This window comes from Phodopus roborovskii, unplaced genomic scaffold, assembly GCF_943737965.1.
Source record: "Phodopus roborovskii unplaced genomic scaffold, PHOROB, whole genome shotgun sequence".
Lineage (NCBI taxonomy): Eukaryota > Metazoa > Chordata > Mammalia > Rodentia > Cricetidae > Phodopus > Phodopus roborovskii.
In genome coordinates this window covers 71,385-79,156 of record NW_026126658.1, presented here as the reverse complement: position 1 = coordinate 79,156, position 7,772 = coordinate 71,385, and positions in this window count along the sequence as shown.

Sequence of the window (7,772 nt, the reverse complement as noted above, 5' to 3'; positions counted from 1 at the left end):
ATAACCTGGACAGAGGCTTGCATCTATAAGTGATCCTGGAGGTCTTAGGGGACAGTTCATAGTTTAAAATCATCACAGCATGCATTTCAAGTAGGAGGGAAGTGCCACAGGCTGCAAGCAGGGCATAGACTTCAGGGCTATTAAAGGGTTAGACAGAATGTGTATGTTTTGCTGCAGACTAGGAAAGACCATTGAATATCGACAGCGGAGGTGGTACAGTCAGGTTTGTATGTTAGGTAGAAGGCATTAAGCTGCTGTGAGGAGGATCAGAAAGGTAAAACTGCAGTTCCTATAGGTGCTAGGGAGACCCTGTGGAGAGGAATGGGACTAATAAGAGACACACAGAATCAAAGGGACTGAGATGGCTCAGTTGAAAATAGGTGAAGGGTTGGGGGGCATTCCTGAGAAGAGGGCATCTCATGAGTATTGGCAGTTGAAGCTGCCCTTCTTTGTGATGGACACGTTAAGCAGATGTGGGGGCAGGACAGAGGGTGGCTTCATGTCAAGAGAAATGTCTATGGAAGATGGACATGAGAACATCCCAGACAGGAAACAAAGATGTATAAATTCTGAAGACCCTTCCTTGGATTTCTAGCAAGGTTGATTCTCCATTTGTTTCTAATTCTCATCTGATGCAATCTGCCTTTTGTATGCCTCTTTCAGGGGCTCCTGAAACCTAGTAGTTCTGGAATGATACTTAGAAGCAATAGGCATCTTACCTTGGATGAACCACATCCTAGGAAAAGAGATCTAAAGACCCTAGATTCACCCTGAGGCAGTTCTCACAAATGACTCAGTCCTCATTAAAACCTCTGATGTTCCCTGAGATGATTCTTACAAATGGGTCAGCACCTACATGGATGATAGCTTGCACTCTGGGTCACTTATCTGTGTCATACTTGAATCTTCTTTCTACAATGATTGCTGGCCCTGAGAATTCAGCCTTGAATATGGGTTCTAAACAAACACAACATGATGCTGGAAAATTCTGTTGCTCTAATTGTTTGAGGAACATTTTTTCTGCTATTATCCTGTTCCTATTTGTCACAAAGTGTAAATGAAATTTCAACCTCCAGGGATGCTCAACTTTCCTCAGTATTTGGCTGAGGAGATCTGAGCATTGAGACTCAGCGGGAGTTTCCCTGTGGTGTATAAGTTTGATCTGCATTGCATTAGGCTAGTAGGTTGCTAAGAACATACATTTCCTGTGAAGCCAATCACATTCTCAGGAAGAACGAGTGGGCAGAGAAAGAAAGAGAAGGGGAGGATAAAGAGGTGACACTGTTTTATCAGTGTCAACTGTCTTCTGTTGTTAAGTAGAGGCCTTTGAGCCTGCAGTTGTAACCGTAACCTATGAAGCTTTAGTAAGGCTTTCGAAGAAGATGCTGTCTTGGGTAGCTGCTTTTTAATTTTGAAGTTTTATTTTATGTGTATGGCTGGGGTGCCATACACAGCACCCAAAAGAGGGTATCTGATCCCTGAAACTAGAGTTATAGACAAGTGAAGGCTGGAATCAGCAAGGGGTCCTCTGGAAGAGCAAACTTCACTTTTAACCAGATACATTTCTTCAGTAGTTAGTTTTAATGTATTCATCAGTACTTAGATTGGGCTTTCTAATGAGAGTGTTCAGTTAGCATCAGATTTACACTCACATTCAGGAGATGTTTGTAAGAAATTTTCTTGATGCATCTCTTACATTGATGTTTCAGGATTTCTAGAGGCAAAATGGATAGAACTAAGAAGTCAAGAGATTGCAGCATCTTGGTTTATCCCCCGTCTCTTCTTAACTCTCCCTCCCCCAGAGGAGGTAGGGTAGGATTGTGAGCCTGACCTTTTCTGTCCTCTGTGGTTTTGTTTGTTTGTTTTTTTTTTCCAAGTAGGGACTCACTCTGTAGCCTATAGGATGTCCTTAAATTTATAATCCTTCTTGGCCTCCAGAGTGCTGAGGATACATTAACTACAAATTTAAAATTATTTTTAAAAAGTAGTTTTCATTATCACTTCATACATTCTTAGGGCTTGACAATGGTCTTTCAGGGAGTGCTAACTGGGTAGATTTCATATGACTTCTACTTAAGCAGGACCTGTGTGTCACTGTTTCTCCCTAGCTGGTAGCATCGGTGGGCTGTGCTGTTAGAACTAGGCAATGGTAGCTGCCTGTCAACACCAGTTATACCCACCCTGTTATTGCACCCCAATGTGTGATGTTTTACTCTTTTGGCTCTTTGATCTTCTCTGGACTTTTTTTGGGGGCCTACCACCCAACCCCCAAACAAATCACACAGAAGCCTATTCTTTGTTATGAATGCCCAGCCTTAGCTTGACTTGTTTTCTTGCCAGCTTTTCTTAATGAAAATTATCCCACCTATCTTTGGCCTCGGGCTTTTGTCTTTATTCCTGTACACCTTTTCTCTCCTTCTTACTCCATGTCTGGCTGTGTTTCTGGGTGGCTGGACCCTGAAGTCCTCCTTCTCTCTCATTCCCAGATTCCTCTCTCCCAGATCTCTTCTCCTATTTATCCTCTCTGCCTATCAGCCCCACCTTTCTCTTGCCTCGCTATTCAGCTGGCTGTTCAGCACTTAATTAGATTATCAGGTGTTTTAGAAGGTACAGAAACACAGCTTCACAGAGTGAAATAAATGCAGCATAAACAAAAGTCACACAACTTAAAATAACATTCACCAACATCCCAAGGTACTGGATCTTCTTTACATTGAGAAGAAAGCCACCCCGGGAGCCTCCCCCCGCCCACTTAAGCAACCTTCAATAAGAATTATGCATTAACTTCCTCCACTCCTCAATCATTTCTTCCTTTTATTTGCCCTTCTTTTCTCCTACTTAGTGAGACTTGCTTTTCCTTCCTATTTTTAAGGATTTCTTAAAGTTTTTTTTAAGCATAGAATGTTACCTTGACATTTTTATACATGCCACCTACTTTGCTTATACTCACTCATATTACCTTCCTTTGATCTTTCTCATGTTACCTGCCTTCCTCCCTTAAATAGTTTCTTTCTATTGTCTTCTCATATATAACCTAGACTCCACAGGTGGGAGTGAACACATGGCTCGTTTTATTTATTTATTTATTTATTTATTTATTTATTTATTTATTTATTTTGGAGTCTGGCTTATTTCACTGCATGATTATCTCCAGTTCTATTGATTTACCTGAAAAACATATTTTTTGTTCTGTTTTAGGTGAATAAAATTCTATGTATAGACATACCACATTTCTTTATCCATTCATCTCCTGATCAGCACTTAGGCTGCCTTCAAACCTTAGCTATTGTGAATAGTACTGTAATAAGGATATGTAAGCATGTCTGTGGGATGCTTGGGGTCCTTTTGATACTCCCAGGAGTGGCAGAACTGGTTCTAGAGTAGCCCTGGTTTTCAGTTGGCAAACCTCCAGAGACTGCACCAATCCCCACCAGTGGTGAATAATGGTGATGCTCCCCCACACTGTTGCCAGAGTTACTGCTTTCTTGCTCCAGTGCATCATTCTATTCACTCATCCATCCTACATGTTCATGAGGTGTATGGTGTGGCCACCTTAAGTTCTGGTACAAAGAACAAGATAGAGAACCATTACTTTCACGGATCTCTGTAACTTGAACACAGGAGATTCCTTCCTCCTAAGAGACTGGTTGCTACTTCACTTTAGTAACAAATAACCTTTAGTGCTAGCTTAAAATAGCTGAATTCCCAGATTCTCCAAAGCTCTTACAGTAAGACTTGGCAGAAAGTAGGAAAACAGGCACTACGTCTATAAAATGCCATCCACAGGACAGCCTCACCATCTGTTTGCTTTCTGCATTTAGCAACTATAAAAATAAGCACCCAACAGCAATTATGCATTTATAAGTACATTGTTTGCTAATTCTTTATAAAGTTAGAATGTTGCAGCTGTCTCTACTCCAGGACATACTTAGTGGGCCCTGGGTGACAGGTGTAGTTTGGCTTACCATGGCTCAAAAGGACAGCTGCAAAACTGATGGCCTTTGGATAGCTGATTATACGACCTTTCCCAAGCCATACAGCCTATACAGGCTTCAGCAACGTATCAAATACAATAGGGCATACCTGCCTCCCCCCTTCATCAGGAAGCTGCAAAGAGACAAAGAAAGGCTGCCAATTGGAAGTGTCTCAAAGTAGAGATCAATAGTGTATTTCTGAAAAAACAAAATGTGTACGCATGGCATGCTCTGTGGGTTGACTTCTAGAGTCTTCCATATGACCATGTGTCTACTGAGACCAGTTGCCTCTAATGCTGCTCCTCAACAAGGTACACAGGACATGGGGAGAATCTGTGACTTGGGTTCACAAATTTCTCACTTGGTATTCTTTTGCTTCCCATTTATTTTCATTCTAGACACTTAGATAACCTGTTTCTTTATCCTCCCTCATGGCTCAACTTTTATTTTAATTAATTTATGGCAGAGTGGATGGTTTGAGACAGGCCCAGGTTGGTCTTGAACCTGCTTCCATCCCAATTTGGTATCACAGAAGTGCACCATTATGCCCTTCTTGCTTTTGCTTTTAACTAACAAATAATAAATGTATATACTTTTGGGCCATACAATCACAGGGTGGTTAAGTTGAGCTAATATGTACATCAATTCAGTTTGTGACAAACTTTTCAGCAAATTTTTAATATAAATACTGTATTATAGCCTCTTCAACAGAGCACTTAAGAAATGCTCCATTTTTTGCTTGCCACTTCCCCTTCCCATCATCCTCCTCTGCTTGCAGTCACCACTTCTGAGTTTGACTCCCCAGAGTCCTTACACTCATGCCAGTCCACCATGGAGTGTGCCCTGTGCAGTGGGCTGTCCATATGCATAGAGGTCTGTACAAGTGGATTCAGTCAATGTCAGGTGAAAACTGAAAGAATGACATGCAGTTCTGAATGTGTTCAGAATGTGCATAGCATACTGTCCATAAGCAACAGAGTATGTGCATAGCACTTACGTTTCTGAAATTATACAATAGGATTACAAACACTATTATTTCCATTTTGTATAAGGAACTTGAGCAGTCATAGCTTTGCCATTTATGGTGCGTTTTTTTCCTGGTATCAATCATACCAGGTCGAATGCGTTTATCTTTGTGACCAGTTGATTTCATATGGCATATTCTCCAGGTCCATCACCTTTTCTCTTGCTGTGATGAAATAGCAAAGCACGATAAAGGAGCATTTTACTTGGGTTCACAGTTCCAGAGTACAGTTCAGCCTGGTGGGGAAGTCATTGCAACAGGAAGAGTTTGACACATCATGTCTGTAGTCAAGCAGAGAATGACCAGTACTCATGTTCACATCTCTGTTTCCTTTTCATACAGCACTGACAATGATGCCACCCACAGAGGGTAGGTCTTAGCACTTCAATTAACTGAATCAGATAATCATGCAGAGGCATCCCTAGAGGCTCATTTCCCAGCTGATTTGAAGTTGATATTTATCATAAATGTTAATTCTCTTCTTAAGGTTTAATAGTTGTGTGTGTGTGCGTGCACACACACACATACACACACACTCGTGAGTGCATGCGAGTATAAACTTTTGTGATGCTGAGAATCAAATAGCTTTGTGCATGCTAGGCAAGCACAGTACACTAAGCTACTCCTGGTTCCAATGCTTTAGGTATTCATCCAATGATGACATCTAGATATATACTGGTGATTATAGACAGTACTATAGAGAAAATAGTACAGGGACCTCTTTGACCAGTTTTTATTTTATTTTATTCTTCAGCTATATACCTGCCTCCCCCCTTCATCAGGAAGCTGCAAAGAGACAAAGAAAGGCTGCCAATTGGAAGTGTCTCAAAGTAGAGATCAATAGTGTATTTCTGAAAAAACAAAACGTGTACGCATGACATGCTCTGTGGGTTGCCTTCTAGAGTCTTCCATATGACCATGTGTCTACTGAGACCAGTTGCCTCTAAGTTATATGATCTCTGTTCTGAGGAACCTGTCCAGTTTTCCACAGTGGCTTTATCAACTTATATTCCAGCAATGCAAGGGTTCTTTCTTCTCCACATCTTCACCAACAGTTGTTTATCTCTATAACCTAACAGATTTGGGAGGTGGCATCTCATTTATAGTGACTTAACTTCCTTGATCTTGTTAGGTAGGACCTCCGTATCTACCTGTTGGCTGTTTGGTTATCTTGTGTGATGCCTCTAGCGTGGCTTTCCTCACCTACTCTGGCTGTGGCTCCACTTCTCTAGCTCTATGGACTGTGCAGTACAACCCTTTGCTCACCATAGAGGTACAAGATGGCTTGAGCCCTGTACAGCAGGGAATGAAGAACTGAAGACTCTACCTTAAGCATCCTAGTGACCAGAAGACCATAAACAAAAGGACAAGAGAAACAACAGCTGGGAATGAGAGCTGCATGAGGCCTAAAGGTGAACTATACAGGCGAAACAGTTTCCTCATAAAAAGATATGTGGATTTAGTTGAAAAAACCCGTGAGGTGTGTGAACATGTCAGAAGTCAACAGCTCCAAGACAGATCTAAAACAACAGCAGCTTGGTGGGCTGAGAGTACAATAGATGAAGGGTGGGGTTGGGAGGCATTTTTGTGCCACCATACCTTCCCATTTAGGAAAATGGTAGTGTCTCTTATCTTCAGGTCTTCTTGATGACTCCCATTCGCCTTATTTAGGAATTATACACATGCTAGTTTCCAAGGGCTGCACTAACAAGCTTCTTCACACTGGATGGCTCCCAGCATACCTTCATTCTGCTTTGAAGTAATGTCTGTGTCAAGCCAAGGTTTTGAGAGCTATAGGGAAAGGTCTTTCCATCTCCTGGTAGTTTCTGGTGGCACAGTATACTGGAGTTCCTTGATTTGTCTATTTAATAATCTTATACTTCATTGCCACCTTCTTCTTAAAGGGACTGGATGATGGATTTAGAGCTGATCTTGATTGAGTATGGCTTCATTTGGACTATATTCACAAAGATCTCATTTCTAAAACAGGTCAGATTTTTATGTTTCAGTTTGGTATAAAAGCTGAGCAAATATTCTTCAGTCCCCTGTTTGCATTTTGTGATGGTTTTTTCTTCTCACCACTGTCAGTAAAAGACCATACAAGAGAGAGACCACAAAGCTGTGGCCAGTCTTCTAGGGTTTACCATACCACTCACCGATCAGTTTTTAATCTGCCTGACCCAAGTGAACTCATCCATTCCAACAGCACCTATCTCCTGAGACTGAGGGTTCCAGGGCTCAAGGTTTACTGTACTGGGCACACTGTAAGCACTTTCATACTTTTGCTCTCAGATTATACTATGATCTGGAATGGCATCATATTTAGTCACTGGTTATGGCTAATGAACTACAAAGTTCTCAAGTTTTGTATTGAAATCTTTAAATTTCCATCTTGCTGAAAGTGTACTCATGTCTTTCTGGTTGTCTCTTTGACTTCCTTGGTGGTAACTACATTAGTTTTAAGAGTCTCAAATCATGGTCATATATGACACCCAACAAAAGGGGGTAGAACAAAGATTATCTGAAGGAAGAAATAATGTCCAGGAAGTGGCTTATATGTATCTGTTACCAAGACAGGTTCAGATATTCTTTTTACGCCTACAGGAAGTAGATCCACTTTCCATTACTATCATATTTGAACTATATTGATCCAGCCTCAAATACTGCAGTTTTGAAAGCAAGGCCCAACATCTTGACAGAAGGTTCAGTCATAACCTGCAATAACATGATAGACACAGGAAGGGCTAATTCTTCTGAGAAGTCATACCAACAAA